At 38.0% G+C, this 22,924-nt stretch overlaps 1 protein-coding gene and 1 long non-coding RNA gene across 12 annotated transcripts in view; one reads left to right on the top strand and one right to left on the bottom strand.

Annotated features, from left to right (window-relative positions):
- Nucleotides 1-22,924, bottom strand: part of LOC309666315 — a 667,877-nt gene that overhangs the window by 179,551 nt on the left and 465,402 nt on the right. The window lies entirely within an intron of this gene.
- The window catches only part of SUGCT (succinyl-CoA:glutarate-CoA transferase), a 789,655-nt gene that overhangs the window by 492,636 nt on the left and 274,095 nt on the right, over nt 1-22,924 (top strand). The gene's annotated exons all lie outside the window — the stretch shown is intronic.

The raw sequence follows: 22,924 nt of genomic DNA, 5'->3' as shown, positions 1-22,924 counted from the left end.
TAAAATGAATGAAAAGATTGAAACCATTTACTTCTTTGTGACTCCACCTGCTGTGGTATATTTTTGTTGGATGTGATAACCAGAGGTGTGTTTATGGCTTTAGGGAAAGGATGCATTAGGGGTTACATGGTCTTAAGGCTATTTTTTTCTTTAAAGCTATAAATCAATTTTCCATGAAAATAGTTATATGTATATGTATAACTGTTATAGACTTTTGTGTGTGTGTGTGTGTGTGTGTGTGTATCATGCTTTTTCTCCCCTTTGCTGAGTCAGGAAGGGACCATTTCCTTTGTTGTTGTCAGCCCAGGAATAATTTGGTCATGGTAGTACTGTGTCAGTACTGTATCTGTGCTAATTTGACATTGACAACAAGGTCAGAATAAAAACTATCCTACCATTTATATAAATGTCCAGTTATCAAATTCTGCTTTAAGTGTCTCTCAGGACTACATATTCTATATCAAGTGTTCAATTAGGCCCTAGTACATTTTAATTAGTAATCTCATGAAGTAGATTTTCATAATCCCCATTTTCCAGAGGAAGGAACTAAGGTCAAAGAGGATAGGTGACTTGTAAAGCTCTTGTAGCGCTTAAGTGATAGAGCTGGGATGAGATCCTCGGTCTACTGACAACAAACCCAGTGACCTACTGCACAACAACACCACTATTCAGAACTCTGAAGCCCCAAATGGCAGTCAAACACATTGTCCCTCTATTAGTATGTATCAAGTCTTCAGTTAACGCATACATTTCCATCTGTTGACTTCTACATATTCCTTCTATATGGTATTTCTGTATTAACCTCTGAATAGTTACAAGTCAGAATGACTATATGATGTATCACCTCTATATTGAGGAATCTCAACTCATTGAGATGGAAACAGAAAATGGTCTTGATTTTTACCAGCTGTTATGTTGGACCCCTCTCCTACTTTCCCATCTCTTAACATCATATTGGAATGACTCCAGACATTTCCAGTTTTTTAAATATTAGTCTAACGCCATACTCAATTTAAAACCTTGTCTTTCTCCTGTCACAGGCTAGACTTCTCCTTTAGAGTGGAAGGGTGTGATTTACCTGACTCTGATTTACCTTCTTCCCACCCTCTTCTAGACTTAGATCCTTATCTGTTGGGGTCAGGCAGGAGGAATAGCAGAGGCAGATATCTTATATTTTTTAAAGCTTTATTGGGGTATAATTGACAAATAAATTTGTAATATATTTAAAGTGTACAACATGATGATTTGAGATATATATATATATATATATATATACACGCACATTGTGAAAGGATTCCCACCGTTGAATTAATTCACACATCCATCACCTCACATATTTACTTTTTTCTCGCTTGGCTTTGGGTGTGGGGCATACCTGTCTCTCCTTCTCCCTAGATATGCTGTGCTCCTCATAAAACCAGCATTCACCTCCCGCCTTTTCTTAGTCCTCTCCTTACATGAGCTAGGGAGGGGGTATGGGGTCATGGTTGGTGCGTGGTAGGGACACTGCATCTTAGTAAATTTTTGAAGAGGACTCTGGGTCCAATTATGAGACACATGATAGATACATATTGGTCAAAGTAACAATAGCTGCTGTAGTAAATAAACCCTGAAATTTTAGGGGCTTATTCAACATAAGTTTATATTGTTCTCACATAAAGTCTCCTGATCAGAAGACTTGCTGTATATAGTCCTTCAGGCTGAGAAAGGCTCTGCCGTATTTAATAGGAGGCCTGCAGTGTCACCATGACCTTTACATCCAGCCAGTGAATGGGATAAGACTGTAAGCACGGGAAAGAAGTATTTGTGGGTCAGGCCTGAAGTGACATGCATCACTCCTGTTCATATTGTCCAGAACTTAGCTGCACCTAATTCATGCCTCCATCTAATTTCACAGGGTTGGGGTGAGGGGAGGTATCTGGGACATGCAGTCCCAGGTTAGGAAGCTGCTTCTCATCCTGCAATAAGAAAGGAGAGTATGAACCTTTGGTAGACAGCTAGTCATTGCTGTCATAGGACGGCATTCACAGATCGAACGTGGCACACGTGTGAAGCGGGATACCCATGAGGAGAGCACAGCCAGATGTTCTGGGAAAGAGCCCCTCCCTGTAGGTATTGGACCACATTCCCTGGGCTGTAGTATCTAGCAGCCACAAGGCCTCCTGGGCTTGCCTGTCACTGAGTGCACACACCCAAGACCGGTCCCATCAGCCCTCACGTCCTCAGTCTCCTTCAGAGCTCCCCACCTTCCATCTCTCCCACTGCCCTGTGACCGTCTCAGTCTCGTCCCACTTGCCACGCTCTGCTCCCTCACTCTCCTGACTTCCCCATCATGATCTCTCATCATCAACTTCCCCACAGCCTCAGCCTTTGCTTGGAAAGTTCCCTTCCCTTTCTTGCTCTGACTATAACCCAACCTGGCTGTCTCCTGAGCACACTGCCTCTCTTCCAAGACCTGTCCAATGATTTCTGATTTCTGCCTGATTATATTTCTGCCTGATTATATTATATTTCAGCTCTGATTTCTGCCTACTCCACATATATCTGGGCTAGAAGTCCAGGTAGGTATCACCTTTCTCTGTCTTATGCTTCTAAATTGTCTTTCCCTCTTCTGTCTTTTACATGCATGTCATCAGACTTTATTACCCTGAGCCCTTTCTGTTATCATCTGTTGGCCTCCTGGCCCCTCTTACCTATTGAAGATGTCAGCATTTGGGTCATTGTCTCGCTCGTGACCACCTTTCCTTTTATTTTTAGCAGTTTCCACATCCAAGCAGATAATTCAAACAACACGCAGGGTTCTCTGTTCTTTGATCTCTTTGGCTTCCATGATCTCTACCACCGCCTGTTGGCAGCTCACTCAGGCAGTGATATCCTAGAGGTTGTACCACCTCAGAAAACTTGATTTCATAAAAACAACCCAGAATGACCATCACCTCCTGTGTTTCTAGCTCACTCCCTCAGTTCTGCCTAGGAACTCTCCCACTCATCTCTACTGTGTCTCTTTTCTCCTGTTCCTTATGTTCCTTGTGCCTTCCCTTCTCTGCCTACTGGCGGGATTCCATTGCCCAGCGGTATGACATTTCTTGCAATCTCATGTTCCTTACTTCTCTCTCCTTTCATTGTATTTGACTGGCAAAACCCCAAGTCTGGTTAAATCCAACTGTCTACTTATGTCACACCTGTATCTGTGAAGCTGAACATTGCTAGTGAAAAAACATGCAACTTCACTGACCAGACTCACTTCAAATTTATGACCAAAAATCTCACATGAGCAGTAGTCTTGGTTTCCATACATAGAAAACAGGAAGACTTTAGTACTTTAAGTGACATTAATAAAACTTCAGCGTCATGTCCAAACAATGGCAAAACATTAGCATACCAGGGTCTCTCCAATACTGCAGCAAAGAACCACTGCCCTGTTTCATAAAGATATAGACCCGGTCGATGTTATTGCTTCCGTTTGTTTACTTTTTAATTAAGGATAATTCTTTTAAAAATAACATTTCTTTCCACTTATTAATATAATACATACATGTTTCAAAAATATTGAAAAATCTGTGAAAAAAGAAAGTTATGTAAAAGTATTATTTTTAAAGTCATCAAGAGAAAATTATTTCTGACCTTTTGGTACAGTGACTTTATATGTGTTTGGTTACTTAAAGGTCCTCCTCCCAACTAGCTCTCTTAGAGGATACCCTCTGTGCGTCAGGTGGTCTCTTGTACGTGTGTTCTTAAATTAATCCATACCACATCCATGAACAGTAGTCCATTTCTAGCATTCTGCCCACTAGCTGGTTATGCCTCAGGTAGATGCAAGGCCATTCATCTTGGAATAGCAGGGCTTCAATTCTGCTCAGTCTTAAGCATAAGAAACATATCAGGTAGGACCTTGCTATTCAAAGTGTGATCCATGGGCCAGCAGTATGGCCATCAGTTGGAGGTTCATTAGAAATGCAAATAATCAATCCCCACCCATTTTGGATGAAAACTGTGTCTCACCAAAATTCTTATATGAAATCCTAACCCCCAGAACATCAGACTGTGACCTTATTTGGAATAGAGTCTTTACAGAGGTAATCAAGTTCAAATGAGGTAATTGAGGTAGGTCCTAATCTAATATGACTGGTATCCTAATAATAGGGGAGATTTGGACACAGAGAGACATGCATAGAGGAAAGATGCTGTCTACAAGCCAAGCAGAGAGGCCTGGAACAGATCCTTTCCTCAGAGTCCTTGGGAGGAACCAACCCTACCAACACCTTGATTTTCGACTTCTAGATGCCAGAATTTGAATACATTTCTTTTTGAAAGCCACTCAGCTTGTGGTACTTTGTTATAGTAGCCCTAGCAAACTAATACTCACTGTAGAGCCATGAATAAGAATCTGCATTTTAAGAAAATCATCAAGTGATTTTTTTTATGCATGTTAAATTTTGGAAATATGGAGTTAGAATGCTTTCAAGAGCAAGTAAGGGAAAACCTAACTCAGTAGTCGTCAACAATAAAGAGGATTGATTGTAGTGGTTCTCAGCCTTGGAGGAGTGTTAGAATCATCTGGGGAGCTTTTAAAAAATATAAATGCCAGGGGCTTAGCTCAGAACACTTAAACAGGATGGGTCTCAGGTATCCATAAGCTTCCCAGAGGAATCTAATGGACAGCCAGGGATGAGTACTACTGATTTATTGACTTAAGTAACTGAAAATCCTGCATAGTGTGGGCCCTGGGTGTGGTGAATCAGGGCTTGGACTTTGAGTCTCTGTTCTCCATATGTTTGTTTTGTCCTCAGAAGACTTTCTTCAAGGTCACAGAGCTGCTGCCGGCAGCAATTATGGCTGCATGTTTCCTAAGTTACCTTCAGAGGAGAAGGAGGGTGCTTTGCTTTAGTCTGACTGGGCCAATTAGGACATTTCTAATAAACTATAGCTAAGGCCTGAGAGTCACTAGGTGCTGAAAGGCTTAAGCCTGGCTTATGTGCCTGTTCCCAAATCTTTAATGCTGATGAGGGTGGAGGGGCAACTGAAAATGGCTTAGGCTAAAGGAGGCTAACCTCTGAAGCTGAAGGCGGGATTATTCCCCTCCAAACTGCTGGGCTTTTGCAGAGTAGGAGAGGGTTATGTGAAATGTCTTGGACTTAATAATTCAATCCATTTTAACGTTCCATGGGCCAATAAATACATAAATACAGTAAAAAGGAAAGAAGGAAGGGAGGGAGGAGAGGAAAGGGTTTTGCTGAAAGAGAGTAAATAAAGCCAGCTAACACAGAAGGTTTAAATAAGATCCAGAATTTCATAACATAATACTCACATTGCACAGGTTTTAATCACTCATCATACCAAGAACTAGGGATATCTCAAGATTAATGAAAAAAGACAATCAGTAGATGCCAAAACTGAGATGACAGAGATGCGGGAATTATCTGACAAATATTTTAAAGTAGCCATAATTAAAATGCTTGAACTAACTATTATGAAATGCTTGAAACGAAAGAAAAAAATAGAAAGTCTAAGCAAAGAAATGGAAAGTCTCAGCAAAGATATAGAAGATATAAAAAAGAACCCAGTGGACATTTTGGAACTAAAAATAATAAAATATTTTTTAAAAAAACCCTCAGTGGATGGAGTCAACAGCAGAGTGGAGGGGCCAGAGAAAAAAATCAATAAACTTTAACATGGAATGTTAGAAATCACCTCATATGAAAAACAGAGAGAAAATAGACTGGAAAAAAAAAAAGTGAACAGAGCCTCAGGGACCTGTGGGATTTAACACTCCTGTTATTGGCATCCTGGAAGGACAGAATAAAAAGGGTGAGGCTGAAAAAGTACTGGAAGAAATAATAACTAAAAACTTCCCAAATTTGGCGAGAGACATAAATGTAGAGATTTAAGAAGTTAAGCAAATCTTGAAGAAAAAAACCGAAGAAATCCATGCCAAACACATCATAATTCGGAAAACTAAAGACATAGAAAAAAATCTTTAACCATAAAAAAATGACATCTCACCTATAGAGAAAAAAACAATTCAAATGTCAGAAGATTTCTCATCAGAAATCATAGAAGCCAAGAAAGAATTGGCACAATAATTTTCAAGTGCTGAAAGAAAAGAATTGTCAACCCAGAACCTCCTATAAATCCTTCAGGAATGAAGGGAAAATAGAGACATTTTTCAGCTGAAAAAACCTAAGAGAAATTTGTCACTAACAGACCTACCCTAAAATAATAACTAAAGGAAACTCTCTAAATAAAAATGAAAGTTGAAGGAGGGGGGAGGAGAAATCTTGGAACATAAGGAAGGAAGAAAGAACATGTTAAGTAAAAATATGGGTAAATACACTAGCTTTCTCTGGAATTTTCTGAATTATGGTTGAGTGTTAAAGCAAAAATTCAGACACTAAGCTAGTTCTAAATGTATCAATATGTAGAGGAATTAAGTAAGACAATTATAAACAAAAGAGGCTAAAGAGATGTAAAGGGTAGTAAGTTTCTACATTTAAACCGGCAAAATGACAATACCTGTGGACAGTTAAAAATAGGCATATATAATACCTAGAGCAACCACTTAAATATCTATATAAAGAGATACAGTTCAAAAACACTATAGCTAAGCTATATAAAGAGATACAATAAAAACACCATATCTAAACCAAAATAGAATTTTAAAAAATATACAAGTAACACACAGGAAGGCAGGAAAAAGAAATAGAGAAAAACAGAAAACACAAAACAAAAGGGTAGACTCAAGTCCTAAAATATGAAGAAACTACATTGTAGGTAAATGGTTGAAATACAGCAATTAAAAAATAAAGATTGGCAGAGCGGATTAAAAAACATGACTATCTACAAGAAAGTCACTTCAAATATAATAAAATTCGTAAGTTGAAAGTAAAAGGATGGGAAAAGGTATTTTGAAAACATTAATCGAAAGAAAGCAAGAGTGACTATATTAATATCCAAATAAAGTCAACTTAAGAGCAAAGCAAATTATCAGGGCACAGTGGGGTATTATATAATGATAAAAGGGTATATACTTCAAGAAGAGATAGCAAATTTAAATGGGTAAGCAGCAGGCAACAGAGTGCAAAATACGTGAGTTAAAACTGATAGAACTGAAAAGAGAAATACTCAAATTTATAATTATAGTAGGAGATTTCAACAATCCTTTCTCAGTAACCTGTAGAACAACTGAACAGAAAACCAGCAAGGAAATAGAAGAACTCAACAACACTGTCAACCAATAGTACGTAACTGACATCCAACAGTAGCAGAATACATATTTTTTCCAAGTGTCCCCAGAACATATACCAATATAGACTATTCCCTGGACCACAAGAAAAACCTCAACAAATTTAAAAGAATTGAAATTGTAGAGTGTACTTTCTGACCACAATGAAATTAAACTAGAAATTAATAGCAGGAAAATAATAGAAAACTCTCCAAACACTGGAAGACTAAGCAACATGCTTGTAAATAAGTAAATCATCCATGGATAAAAGAGGAAATCTCAAGAGAAGTAAAAAACAAACAAACAAAAAACTGAACACAATGAAAATGAAAATACAGTGTATCAGAATTTGCAAGATGCAGCTAAAGCAGCACCGAGAGGGAAATTTTTAGCACTAAATGCAAACATCAGAAAAAAATAAAAGTCTCACATCAATAAGCTAAGCTCCCACCTCAAGAACCTAGGAAAAAAGCAAAATAAAACAGATGCAGAAGGAAGGAATTAATAAAGGTAAGAGCAGAAATCAATGAAATTAAAAATAGAAAAGGCAATAGAGAAAATCATTGAAACAAAGAGCTGGTTCTTTAAAAGACTAATAAAATTGATAAACCTCTACAAAACAGACAGATAAAAAGAAAGAAGACAGAAATGAGTAATATCAAGAATGGATATTACTGCAGACCCTGCAGACATCATCAAAAGGATAATAAAGGAATACTATGAACAACTGTATGCATATAAACTTGCAATTAGATGGAATGGACCACTTCTTCAATAAGCACAAACTATCACAACTCACCCAATATAAAATAATTAAATAATCAAATAGATAATTTGAATAGCCCTATAACTATTAATGAAACTGAAGTCATAATTTTAAAACCCCCCCAAGGAAGTGTTTAAAAAAGAACCCTAATTTTACACAATCTCTCTCAGAAATTAAAAGAGGATAGAGTACACTGCAGTTCATTTTATGATGCTAGTTTTACTCAGATACCAAAACCAGACAAGACAGTACAGAAAAGAAAACTACAGATCAATATTCCTCAGGAATATAGAAGTAAAAAAATCTTTAAAAAGTATTCGTAAATAGAATTCAGCAATATGTAGAAAGAGTTATACACTGTGACAAAGTGGGGTTTATTCCAGAGATGCAAGGTACAGTATTTGAAAATACAAGCTTATATGTGTCTTGCTGAAGTTTTGAAAGGAATTGTGTCAAACCTATACATCAATTTGGGGAGAGCTGACATGTTTCCTATGTTGAGTCCTCCAGTCTGTGGATTACCATGGATCCACCATATTAACTGGCTAAAGGAGAACAGTCATGTGATCGTATCAGTCAATGAAGAAAAAACACTTGGCAAAAATTTAAAACGCATTCATAGTAAAACTCTCAGAAATATAGGAATAGAGGAGAAATTTACCAACTTGATAAAGAGTGTGCAAAGTTCTGCACGTACTAGCCACTGCAATAAGGCAACAAAAGGAAATAGAAAGCATAAGGGTTGGAAAGAAGAAAATAAAATGGTCTTTGTTTGCAGATGACATAATTGACTACATAGAAAATCATCAGAAATCTACAGAAAACCCCTAGAACTAATAAGTGAGCCCAGTAAGATCACAGGATGCATGTTAACCATACTAAAATCAATTGTATTTCTATATACTGACAACCTTTGGACACTAAAATTAAAAATATAGTACCATTTACAATCTCTCAAAAATAAAAATAAAATACTTAAGTGTGAATCTAACAAAGTGTGTATAGGACTTGTATGCTAAAACTACAAATTGCTGATGAAGGAAATCAAAGAAGATTTAACTAAATGGAGAGACATGCCATGTCCATGGATTAGAAGACTCAACATAGAAAAGATGTCACTTGTCTCAATACTGACATATGGTCGATGCTTTGTATCTGTGGGTTCCATCCATGGATACAGAGGGCCAATTGTACTATGCCATTTTACATAAGGGATTCGAGCATCCTTGGATTTTGGTATCTGCGAGGGGTCCTAAAACCAATCCCATGCAGATACCGAGGGACGACTGTATAGGTTAAATGCAATTCCTATCAAAATCCCAGCAAGATACAGGCAAACTTCTTTTAAATTTTAAGTTTAAAGGCACAGGATCTAGACTAGCTAAAACAGTTTTGAAAAAGAATAATGCAGTGGGGGAAATTACTCAATTTCAAGACATATATAGCTGCAGTACTAAAGACTTTGTGGAATTGGAAGAGGGACAACATACATCAATGGAACAGAAGAAAGAACCCAGAAATAGACCCCCATAAATATGCCGAACTAATTTTTGACAAAGATGCAAAATCAATTCGTAGAAGAAAGATGGCCTTTTCAACAAATGGTTCTGGATAAATTGGACATCCATAGGCAAATAAACAAATAAACAAACAAAATAAACCTGTCTACCTTATACAACAATTTAACTCGAAATGTATCACAGGTTTAAATGTAAGACATTAAACTATAAGACTATTAGGAAAACAGGAGACAATCTTCGAGATCTAGGACTCGACAAAGAGTTCTTAGACTTGACATAAAAGCATAATCCATAAAGGGAGAAAATGGTAAGATGAATTTCATCAAAATTAGGAACTTTACTCTCTGAAGTACCCTGTTGAGAGGATGAAAGACAGGCTACAGAATGGGAGAAAATATTTGCAATCCACGTAACTGACAAAGGACTAATACTCCTAGTAACAAGCAAACAAACAAACAAAAATTCTCAATACCACAGTAAAAAAAATCTGATTAGAAAATGGGCAAAAGACATGAACAGATGCTTCATCTAAGATGATATACAAATGACATGGAAAAATGTTCATCTTTAGTTCCGACAACTCAACAGCAAAAACCCGAGTAACCCAATAACCAAATAATAGGCAATGGACTTGAATAGACATTTCCCCAAGAAGATATACAGATGTCAACACACATATGAAAGATGCTCAACATCAGGGAAATGCAAATCAAACCCACAGCTGGTATCACCTCACACCCAGGAGGATGGCTACTATCAAAACACCAGAAAATAACCAGTTTTGGTAAGGATGTGGAGAAATTAGAACCCTCATGCACTGCTGCTGGGAATGTAAAATGGTGCAGCTGTTTTGGAAAACAATATGGCAGTTCCTCAAAATATTAAAAATAGAATATGATGCCGCAATCCCACTTCCGGGTATGTATTCAAAAATAATTGAAAACAGTTATCTCAATGAAATATTTGCAAACACAGATTCATTGCAATATTATTAACAATAGCTGGACTTTGAAACAAAATTACCTGTGCTTTGGAGCCAATTTTATGTTTCAGTGCCAAAAATTGTATGCATTGTGATTTTATTAATCCTATTGGAAATAAATAATTCCTCCCCCAATTTTGCACGAGTTTTTGCTACCTTAGAAGATATTACAGATATCTTCCTAGATACCTCTTCTACTCCCCAAACTGATTTCCTGCCAAACTCACTTAAAACAACAACAGATGAACCGGTTTGCAGGGCAGAAATAGAGACACAGATGTAGAGAACAGACATATGGACACCAAGGGGGGAAAGTGGCGGGGGAGGGGTGGTGGTGGGATGAATTGGGAGATTGGGATTGACATGTATACATGTCATGTATACTGATAGGTATAAAATAGATAGCTAATAAGAACCTGCTGTATAAAAAATAAATAAAATAAAATTCAAAAAAATAACCCAACAACAACAAACCACCACAACAGTAACAACAATGAAAACCAGTCACAGATTTTAAACTTCAAAAGTTCTACTGAAATTAGTTTGGAGAGGAAGAGTAGTTAAAAATTAAGTATTATCAAGGGAAGAAATGTAAAAGGGTTAAGATGTGAGGCTGTTCTTTCTTTTTCTGAAAGAACAAGTTTGTTACTAAAGTACTGAATGCTGTTTCTTCCTAGGAGGAGTGAATGTTCTATACGCAGTGACTGCATAAAATGGAGACTTTGACCACAGGAGATAGTCTGTGGAAACTTCGTTTACCTTGCCGTGCCAAGTGCCCTGTTGCCTAATTTGTCACTTCTCTTCCAAGAAATACAGCTGGTTAGTGCCACCTACGGCAGAAGGAGAGATCCTTGAAGGACAGGCAGGGCCTTTCATTTCAAAATGGCATCATATTTACATTTCGTGATATGCCCTTTCCTAACTCAAATACTCATGAAGACGTAAGAGAAGACAAACACTTACGAAAACCAAAGATAATAGTGAACCATTTGATAGCCACAGAGGATGTCCATCAAGCACAGAAGGAAAGAAGTTGGATGGAGACCCAAAATTCTGGCCTCTGTGGACATGCTTGAATTTCTGAGAAAGAATAGCTTCATCCAATGGGAAATACAAAAATTAAAATAAATAGGGAAATTTAAAAAAAATGACTATTGTTAAAAATAGATAAGGGGAGATCCAGGTTAATTTTTTTTTTTGAGGGTGTTGATATAGGGATAGTTTTCAAGAAATATTTAAGTACATAGCAGTATTAGAATCTGTATTGGTGATAGTAAGAAGTATAGAAAACTAAATTGGTGATTTATTAGACAAAGAGGACGTGCTCTCTCACCCATGGTGTAGAAGGTGGCAGTGGGATGCTGAATATTGGGAAAGCAAGTTTTGATTGAATCTGGTCTACTCAGAGAGTTTAGGAAGGTGATAGAGGACATGAATTAGGCTGACATAACTCGAACATTGAAAGGGAATCTGTTCTGTTAGATAATTATAATTAATTATATAGAGAGACTATATAATTATATATATAGAATATTCTAATGTGTAATTCCGTACGTTCCATAATACATGTATAAAATATACATTGGCTATATACACATACATTCTCTTGTGTAGAAAATTTGGTATATTTTACAAGGAGAATGACTAGTTAAATGTGCAAGTTTAGTTAGGCCAGGTGCCTGGGATCTTTGCTGTATCTGTGAAACTAGCAGAATGTTGTCTATATGTGTGGGTAGCACGCAGTGTGCCAACAAAGCTTTACTTTGATAAGATGGTGCTAGTTGTAATATAAATCAATGGATGGAGTACAGCTTCACTTTTGTTCCTTAACAATTGTTCACTCTTTAGAATGGGCTGTGTCTTGGTCAATTTTTATTTAAATGAGGGTACAAGCATTTTTTTTTTTTTTTTTTAAAGAATGAATGACTTGAACCTATATTGAACACCGGGAGCACGGTGGTGAAAATTATTTATACATTCAAGCTAAGAGAGAGACAAGCCAGTGAGGACTGAAATTTATAGAAGCACAAGGTGCTTCAGAAGTGATGTCTAAGAGGAAAAGCCTGTGAGAGTTCAGACCAGAAGAGTCAGAGGAAGTGCTCCAGGCAGAGGCGGCATCGACTGCAAAAGTCTGGGACAGAAAAAGCTTAGGTAAGTGGGAGAAACCCAGCATGGATAGGACATCAAATGAGTATTAAGAGGAGGTATAAAGAGATGTCAAAACAGGGAGGAATGCAGAGTAGAGGCTGGGGGGCAAGTAAAGGGTGAGTGACACAGAACTCAGAAGTGCCCTGTCAAGGAGCTTTGACTTAATTCTTTAAACGACAGTGTGTAAACATGAGCAAGTATAGACTCGAGAAAGACATCTGTGGCTGCAGTCAGATTGGAGGAGAGCCAGGGAGACCAGTGAGGAGGTGGAGGCCAGTCACATCAGGGAAGGAGACAACCTTGAGAAATATTCAAGCAATAGAATTAACAGTAACAGAAACATTAGGAGGAATTAGAGCATAATGATATGAGCAGAAGTCTGGAGCCACACGATGCTGGGCTTACTTTGTAAGCATCCTCAGTTTTCTCATTTGGCAAAAGGGACTGTTAAAACTTACAGAGTTGTTGTGAAGATTGGATAAAATGATGCATATAATGTGCTTTAAAACAGTACAGGATTGATATATGGTTACTATTACTTTTCTTCGTTGCTGCGCGCGGGCTTTCTCTAGTTGTGGCGAGCGGGGGCTACTCTTCGTTGCGGTGCACGGGCTTCTCATTGTGGTGGCTTCTCTCGTTGCAGAGCACGGGCTCTAGGCACGCGGGCTTCTGTAGTTGTGGCTTGCAGGCTCTAGAGCACAGGCTCAGTAGTTGTGGCTTGCGGGCTGTAGAGTGCAGGCTCAGTAGTTGTGGCTCACGGGCTTAGTTGCTCCGTGGCATGGGGGATTTTCCCAGACCAGGGCTCGAACCCGTGTCCCCTGCATTGGCAGGAGGATTCTTAACCACTGCGCCACCAGGGAAGCCCACTATTACTTTTCTAATGATTGTTATTTTATTGTAGAGCAAAAAGTGAAATATGTTTCATGAGCTCTTATGCCTGCCAATTTTTATTTCCCATTCAGGGGCTAAATGGGAAAAGTATAAATCAGAATTTACAAAAAGTTTACTTGACTGGTATTTATCAAAACAGAGGAAAGCCAAAAGGAGAAAAATACCTTATGTTTTAAAGTCGCCTATTTAGTTTCATACAAAGATTGTATGTAAACCAAGCATACAAACCCAAAGCCATCAGAAGGACCTGACCACTCAGTGTGTATGTGTGTGTGTGTGTGTGTGTGTGTGTAAAAGTTCTTACTATTTGACATGCCATGCCGTAAAGTGCCCAGAAAAGTCACTCACCTCCCCATGTGAGTTTTCTAAACATTCTGAAATATGCAGAAATAGGGTGCTTGGAAAAATAAGCTATTACAACCAGTTTTTCTACATTTTCCCCTAATACTACATCTTTTCTTCAGTATGCATCCCAACAGGCAACAGTTAAAACAAATGCTTCATCACTGTATAACCAAGGTAATCCTCTTTCCAAACAGGAATACTTGGAACCTCATAGCCTGTTGTCCTCTCCTTTCTCATCAGCCAATTCAACATTTTAGGGTCTGTTATTTGAAGCACTCCCTCTTCAATTCAAAGTCTGCATCAATTAGGAATGCTGTCAGCTGCAAGTAATAGAAACCCCAGCTAGTAGTGCTATAAAAATAGGGTTTATTTTAATCACCTACCAAGGTGGTAGGATGTAGCCAGCACTAGTTCACCTAGACAGCAGTGTTACTGGGAACCTAAGCTCTCTCCTGTTTGCCCCACAATCCTTTGCTGTTAGTTTTTCATTCTCATGCCTACTGCAGCCCAGCTATAAGAAAGCTGCCTCAGCTTTAAGACATTATTTTCAAAGCAGAAACATGGGGAAGGGAGCTGTGTAAGTGAACTCTCTCTTTGTAACAGTTCCTTTTATAAGAAAACTACCTTAGTAGACTTCTCCTTATGTCTCATTGGTCAAAATTGGTTCCTGGGCTGCTTGTAGCTACAAGGGAGGCTAATAAGAAAATTAGCATCTTGCTTTTTAAAATCTCTACAGTATATGACAGTCAAAAGAAAATGGAGTTAAAAATGCTGTTGGGTTAGCAGCTGTATTAGTTATCTATTGCTACGTAACAAATTACTCCAAAATATAGTGACTTTAAACAAAATAAATGGTTTCTGTAGGTCAGGAATTCAGGAACAGCTTAGATGGGTGGTTTTGCCTTGGAGTCTCTCATGAGTTTGCGGTTACTTGTTGGCCTGGGCTCTAGTCATCTGAAAGTTTGACTGGGGTTGCACGGTCTGCTTTCAAGATAACCCAGAAACATGGCCAGCAAATTGGTGCAGGCTGTTAGTGGTAGGTTTCTGTTCCTCTCCAGTAAGGCTCTCCCCAGGGCATGGCAACTGGCTTCCCGGAGAAAAAGATTAAAGAGATCAAAGCAGAAGCTGCAGTATCTTTTCTGATCTGCTCTCAGTTCACACACCATTATTTCTGTAGTGTTCTATTGATGATGCAGGTCAGCCCTCAAAATATGGGAGGAGACCACACAAGTGCATGAATACCAGAAGGCAAGGATCATTGGTTGCCATCTTGGAGACAGGCTGCCACAGCAGCAAAAATATAAGGTACTGCTCCTATTTTATCTCCTGCTTCACACTGTTTTATGGGCAACCATGGAGACCTTTTTTTTTTTTTTTTTTTTTTTACCACTTTCTTTGCTCCCTATCCATGAGCAGGAATGAATGAATGTGTGATGAAGTAAACAAAAGGCTTGATCTAGAGTTACATTTAGCTGTCAAGAAAAAATTTCCATACCTCCTTACTTCACCAGGAAAATCCTTCTGAACTACAGTCACCAAATGAAAGAAAACAATCTACAAACAGGGTATCGATGGGAAATCCTTCTTTCCCTTCCTGAGTAAATTCACTGAAAAAAAGCCAGACATCACTGGGTGATTTTTAACAAAATAACAAGAAAAATTTCCACTGCAATAACACAGAGTGAGTGGTGTGAATTATTTTTATTTTTTCCAGGGGTGATCTGCTCATATGGTATATCTATATCAGACACAGGGGCAGACAAATGTTTTTTTCTGACATGAAGAAAATATAGGTATTTTGATCCAATTAATCCCACACTGTAACCAGTTTGGTTTACTTGCCCCAGGTTTTTAGGAAGGTCTCTTGACCACTGTTGTAAAAGGACCTTAGCCAATTTGGTTATTCATAAATTTTAGGTGATTTCTGGTTGACTTGGTAGCTGCCTGTAGTTCCAGAAAGTGGTGACCAATGCTTTTTCAAATCAGAGGCTGGACACAAGACTTCTTCAGAGAGCCAAGGCCACCATTCTAAAGAGTTTAGACAATTGAGCTTTTACCAAATTCCTAAACCTCATTTATGGGAAAGTAGAAATGCCATTACAATATTTCTATCACACATCTTGCCACTAATTTCATTGATTAAAGACTATTTCTATTTTTTAAAAAAATATCCGTCATGCTGATGAACAAAGCCCCTGGTATTTATCAGATTTGAAGATAGCTGAGGACTCTCTTGTGATAATTGTATCTGGAGTTGTCTTTTGATTAAGATGTTTCCCATGCTAGCTAACCACCCTGGAGTGTGTACTCCTGATTAGCACAGATGACCAGCCCAAGGGTATAGATGAAAATGAACCCACATGGATACATCACCTGTCCATGCTGGAATACTTTAAAAGAAAGTTGTAATATCATAGCAGCAACGCATTGGAAAACTGGACAAGTCTGCATCCCACTTCACCAGCTCCCCTTTATTATGCCAGTCCCTTCAATGAAGTCAAGGTCCTTTTTAACAATGAGTAGTGCTCCAGGCAACTGTTCCTATTTTGCTCCTATTTTACTGATTTAGTCCCTACTTTGGTGACTGAAGGCAGAGAACACTTTGGCGTAGACAGCGGAAGATAATCACTTGGTAAAATAGCAAAAACATTGACAAATTTATGATAAAAAAAAAAAAAAGCCCAGATGTTAGGGTAGAGTCCTGAGTCCAAGGTCAAACCTTTCACGAATTAAAATTTAGTTTGTCTTTGTTAATTTTCCCCTCCTTTTTCCAAATCTCATTTGCTCTCCTGTGATTGATCCCTTCTTACTGCAGTATTCTCCCACGTTGGGGATTTCACATCCAGTCTAGACAATGCCTTAACTTAAAGCTACTTGCCATGCCATAGCATTTCGTGCCATTATAGGAAGATATACTATTTCATTTTTAAGCCAGTGTTGCTGGTTTCTGTCCCTCCATCCTGAATTATTAAAGGGTTAGAGACAAGAAAATGTAATGTCACATTTTGTACCCTTCAGTTTTTTTAAGGAGCAAGTCCACATGAGCTCATGTCTTAATCTTCATGGAAAGTTTATTTTTACAGAGAAATGCAATCGTTTTCCTAGGACAGACTAGAGAGGAAGGATTTACTGTCAAAATAACCTAAATAAATAGAGCTAATTTTTTTTGGTTTGGTAATAGATGGATTTGGTTCTTTAAAAAAATTAAAGTCAGCTGCTTAACACCTGCGAAAGATTCAGGATATATTATGTTCAATAAGTGTTAACTTTTTAAAAGGGAAAAAGATCTGCAAATAGAAAAGAAGTTCTTAGTATGGTAAATGTTAGCATCTGAGACTCTCTCTTTGGCTTATTCATGAGTGTTACTTAGAAGTCTGTCTGAGGCTCATTAGGCCATTTAAAATCACAGGTCTATCCATCTGTAGACCAAATGTTTAAGAGAGGATTGCACACACACACACACACACACAAAAAGTAAAAGAAAAATAAAAGGCATAATAGTTTTGCTTTGAAAGCCCCAGGATACATCCTATTGTCAAAGGTAATTATATTCCCCACCACCAACAAAGGATGTAACTACTCCTTGTTTCATGAGGTTTTATAGGGAAAAAATTCCACATTTCACATTGGTAAACTGATCTGGAGGGCATTTTGACATTTATGATCGGGAATCACGTATCTCCTGTTCTGCATTTTGTATGCTGTCTTTGGTGATGGAGGCCGTGGTGCCCAGATCCAAATCTGGGATGCGTGGCAGTGTAGTCAAGGTCATTCCGTCTGGGGGTGACAGTCTGGTACTAACGTAGTGGGAGGCTCTAGAGACAGTAGTGACTAATGAGATGAAGAACCATGTCCAGTTTATTACCATGACCCATTCAACATGAGGAAACATTCACGCTTACATTAGAAAAGTCCTTGCATTTTCTTTAAACTTAAGCAAAACTTTTAAGTGTGTGCACCTTTCCACTAGCAAAGGACGACTGAAGACTTCCTCTGAGACATTAACCTCAAGGCATCCTGATCCCTCTCTGTAGTACACCCCAGGTACTGGGGACCTTGAGGGAGTTACGTAGAAAACTGAGGCAGGGGCTTCCCTGGTGGTCCAGTGGTTAAGACTCCACGCTTCCACTGCAGGGGGCACGGGTTCGATCCCTCATCAGGGAACTAAGATCCCACATGCCATATGGAGTGGCTAAAAGATAAATAAATAAATTCTCTTTAAAAAAAAAAAAAAAAAAAAGAAAACTGAGGCAAAAGACAAAAAAAAAAAAAAAAATCCCTTTACTCTCCCTGGGAGGAGGAAGGGAAGATTTTTTGTTTTGTTTTTTGTTTGTATGTTTTTTAAATCTAGCTTGAAATAGTTATTATTCTTTGTTCATTTTGTGAATGTAGACCTCATATTATTTCATTCTGATTTTTTGATGTCTGCAAAAGGAGAGGATCTGAAAATGAAGAGTCAATATATAGTGTGAGAATTGAAAGGATCAATTCCATTTCTGTTACCGTTATTATTTCAGCAGAGTTTAGACCTTCTAACATGTCAGGGGTGGAAATAGGATTCTTTTTTATTTTGTGGTTTGTCAGTTTCCTTTCCTTGCTTTATATCAATGATTTATTCTTTCAGAATTTACTGTAGATGGTTTTTCTGCTTGAGAAAAAATCCTGGACTTTTTCAGTGATTGGAAATTTTAATAAAAGCAATTTCCCAGTTACTCCGTGTAAATTCCAAATGGTTTTGATGTTCTAGTTAAGAAAGAGGTCATGAAAAGGTGCCCAATATTATTACTCATCCTCAGGGAAATGTAAATCAAAAGCATGATGAAAGATCATCTCACACCTGTTAGGATGGCTATCATCAAGAATATGAGAGAGAACAAGTGTTGGTGAGGATGTGGTGAAAAGGGAGCCCTTGTGCACGGTTAGCGGGAATGTAAATTGGTGCAGTGCAGCCACTATGAAAAACAGTATGGCGGGTGCTCAAAAAACTAAAAGTAGAACTACCATATGATCCAGCAATTTTACTTCTGGGTATATATCTAGAGGAAATGAAAGAAGATATTGGAAAGATATATGCATTCCCATGTTGTTCTTTTTTAATGCTTTATTTATTTATTTATTTTAGTTGAAGTACAGTTGATTTACAATACTGTATTAGTTTCAGGTGTATGGCTCTGTGATTCAGTACGTTTATAGTTTATACTCCATCTAACCTTATTACAAAACAATGGCTATGTTTCCCTGTGCTATACAATATAGCCTTGTTCCTTATCTATTTTATACATAGCAGTTTGTATCTCTTCATCCCAGAACCCTATCTGCCCCTCTGCACTTCCCTCTTTCACTGGTTTGTTCTCTCTATCTGTAAGTCTGTTTCATAATATATACTCGTTTCATTTTTTAGATTCCACAAAAAGTGATAATACAGAGTATTTTTCTTTCTCTGACTTATTTCACTAACTTAATACTCTCTAGGTCCATCCATGTTGTTGCGAATGGCAGAATTTCATATTTTTTATGGCTGAGTAGTATTCCACTGTATATATATACCACATTTTCTTCGTCCATTTATCTATTGACGGACACTTAGGTTGCTTCCATATCTTGGCTATTATAAGTAGTGGTGCAGTGATATATACATTCCAGATTGAATGAGTTCATGAATATCCAGCTAGCATAATGAATATAAAGGATGAATATATCTTTTTGAGTTAGGATGACTATATCTTTTTGAATATATCTTTTTGAGTTATATATTTTCTTCAGATATATACTCAGAAGTGGAATTGCTGGATCATCTGGTAGTTCTATTTTTAGTTTTCTGAGGAACCTCCATACTGTTCTCCATAGTGGCTGCACCAGTTTACATTCCCAGCTACAGTGTAAGAGGGTCCTCTCTTCTCTGCATCCTCTCCAACATTTGTTATTTGTAGACATTTTGGTAATAGCCATTCTGACAGGTATGAGGTATATCTCATTGTGGTTTTGATTTGCCTTTCTCTGATGATTAGTGATGTTGAGTACCTTTCCATGTGCCTGTTGGCCATCTGTATATCTTCTTTGGAAAAATGTCTGTTCATGTCTTCTGCTCATTTTTAAATCAGGTTCTTTGTTTTTTTGATAATGAGTTGTATGAGCTGTTTATATATTTTGGGTATTAACCTGTTATCAGCCATGTCATTTGCAAGTATTTTCTCCCATTCAGTAGGTTGTCTTGTTCGTGATATTTCTTAATGTGAATCCTTTTTCATTGATTAAGCTAGTTGAATATTCATGAACTCATTCAATCAGGAAGTTTTCTTATATTATTTCTTTGATAACTATATCACCACAGTTCTTTTCTAGATAGATTGTCTTCGTTTTCTCTCCTGTTTTCTATTTTTGTCTTTTAATGCTACAGTTTTTTTACATGTATTGAATCTTCTGCTCCCATATTCTCTTGTTCATTGAATGAGAGAACATCTTGGTTTTCTGGTTTTTGTTTTGTTTTCTTTTGTTTTTTAATGTATGCAATGAGTAAATTGAGTAAATATGTTATAGTTGATTTTCCCTTTTCTTCTGGCCCCTGGTTGCCTGTTTGCATTGTTTCCCTTTTTTCTTTTTTCCTTGACTTTGTCTCTACTTTCATTTTGGGGCAGTATGTTGTAGCGATTAGAAGCCTGGGCCCTGGATCCATATTGAAAGTTTGTGAAACTGGCCATACTACCTTGTAGCTTGTAACCTTGAGCAAGTTACTTTAGTCTTTATATATCTCAGTTTCCTACTCGGAAAAATGAGGGTGATAATAGTACTTACCTTATAGTTTTTATGATGATTAAATAAATTTATCTGTATATGTGTAAAACATTAAATGCATACAGCATTAAATGAAATAATCTGTGTAAAAAATTAAAATGTGCTTGGAATGATGCTTGGTGCATAGAAAGACAGCATTGGCTATCTATTTTTTAAAAAATTTTTATTGGAGTATAGTTGATTTACAATGTTGTTAGTTTCAGGTGTACAGCAAAGTGAATCAGTTATACATATACATATATCCCCCTTTTTTTTTTTTTAAAGATTCTTTTCCTATATGGGCCATTACAGAGTATTGAGCAGAGTTCCCTGTGCTATACAGCAGGTTCTTATTAGCTATCTATTTTATATAAAGTAGTATGTACTTCTCCCCCTTATCCCCTGGTAACCATAAGTTTGAAGAATGTGACAGGAAAAAGCTGACTGGAAGCCTTGTTGACGGGTAGCTTCTTGAGTATAGGCTGATAAGAAGGCTTTTTCATTGAGGGGCTCCAAATATCAGCATCTACAGATCTAGATCCTTGGTCTGTTCAGTTCTCTAGAGAGAAATCTTGCAAATCTCTGCCTGTGGGGTTTAAGCCTGGTTGTCCGTGTTCTATGAGTGAAGCGGGGGAAGGAGGTTAGGGAATCTCATGATGGCCATGCAGATTTTTTTACTGAATTGCCTAGTTTCCTGCATGGATTATCTCTTTTGTCCTCGGCTGTGGATGGTGTTCAGCCTTTCCAGAAAGTACGAGGAGGGACAGTCAAGAGTCCACCATCTACAGATGCTCTTGTTTTCAGCTTTACCCCACATCCCCACTTTTTGGAGGTTGCTGGTGCCTTGAGTTCCAGGATTTGGATGTTTTCAGCTTAACCTGGCTTGTTTCTCGCTGTACCCCACCCTCTAATCCACAGTTTTAGCTTTTTCCCATCTCTAAGTTAATGACCACTCATCCACTGCGTTTTCAGCTAACTCATTGTTGCTACCATCTCTTATTTTATGTCACTTTCTCTCCTGTTCTCTTTGTCCTTCTAAGTCTATCCTTTAAAAAATTCCTTTATGATCGTTTTTGTGGAGAATTAGGAGGGAGTAATAGTAAACATGTGTGTTCCACCTACCATGTGTAATTGTCCCTCTCCAGGCAAGGCCTGGCTCCATTGCTGGAGGAGGAGAGATGGGAAAGCAGAGATATGACGTCAGTGGACACTTGTTGGTTGTGAGCAGGTATTCTTGTTTCTGGTTCTGTCTTACTTTCACTGACTGATGGACTCTGCTGATGTAGTGGTTGTGATATCTTGTGGTGACGTTCAACTTTACTCCAGCTCCCCCTCACAGTGGCAAATTCATTTCCCTCTAGCTGTACCAGTAGTTGATGACACCCCAATCCTTTTTCTACCTGCATTGCCTCCTAGTTTCTTTTTTGGTGTCCTCTTGGCAGCCCCAGAGCTCTCACAGCTCCTCTAGCCGCTGTGTTCCTTCTTGAGCAGCTCAGCAACAACTGAGTTCCTCTTCCACAGCTTCAGAGTCCCATGGGGAACTGGAATGGGGGTGCCTACACTTTTTTCTTCCAGCCAACACCATACTACACTGCAGTTGCTTCATGCTCTGTTGATACGGGCCGCTGCAACAGACCTCCCTCCTTCAGTAATCACTAGATGAGAAGCAAGCATTAGCCTCTACTTTCAATTATTTTTACCCACACATACCTCACAAGACTCTTGTCAAGCTCTTTGGCACTCTCCCATAAGGATCCTCTGAAGGCCTTCCCAGAGGATCTTCCAGATTCTACAAGTCAACAAGTCTCAAGCAGAGGGGAGGTGGTTGTACTTGGAAATGGAGAAGATAAATTATCCATTTCTTTTGTGTATGTTTGGAGTTACAGGCCCAGAAGTGTTTTTGTTTGTTTGTTTTGTTTTGTTTTGGTTTTGTCCATCAACTTATTTACCGAGGAACTGATTTGGTAATATGGAGCTATTTGTCCCTCAATAAAGTTTATTAAACATTTAAGATGTTAAGACTTAACCCAGAAGGTGTCATAGAATTGCAAAAATCTTAGTAGAATTCTTAAGGCTATGGTTGGTATATATTACTGCTATGTAAGTAAAGACCTTTGGAGTTCCATGGTACAATGAATCTTGGTCCCATAGACTGAGCCTTCTTGCTTATGTCTGTATTGCAATGGATGGCATTAGAGACCCAATCTCCCTCTTTTACCAAAATTTCAGTTGAATCTGCAGGGACCAAAAAGGGTCTCTGTTGCCAGACATCTAAAGTG

Source organism: Balaenoptera physalus, assembly GCF_965194825.1.
Source record: "Balaenoptera physalus genome assembly, chromosome: 8".
In the NCBI taxonomy this organism is placed as follows: Eukaryota; Metazoa; Chordata; class Mammalia; order Artiodactyla; family Balaenopteridae; genus Balaenoptera; species Balaenoptera physalus.
The sequence above is the reverse complement of the archived record's forward strand: the minus strand, read 5'-3'. Positions and strand labels throughout refer to the sequence as shown.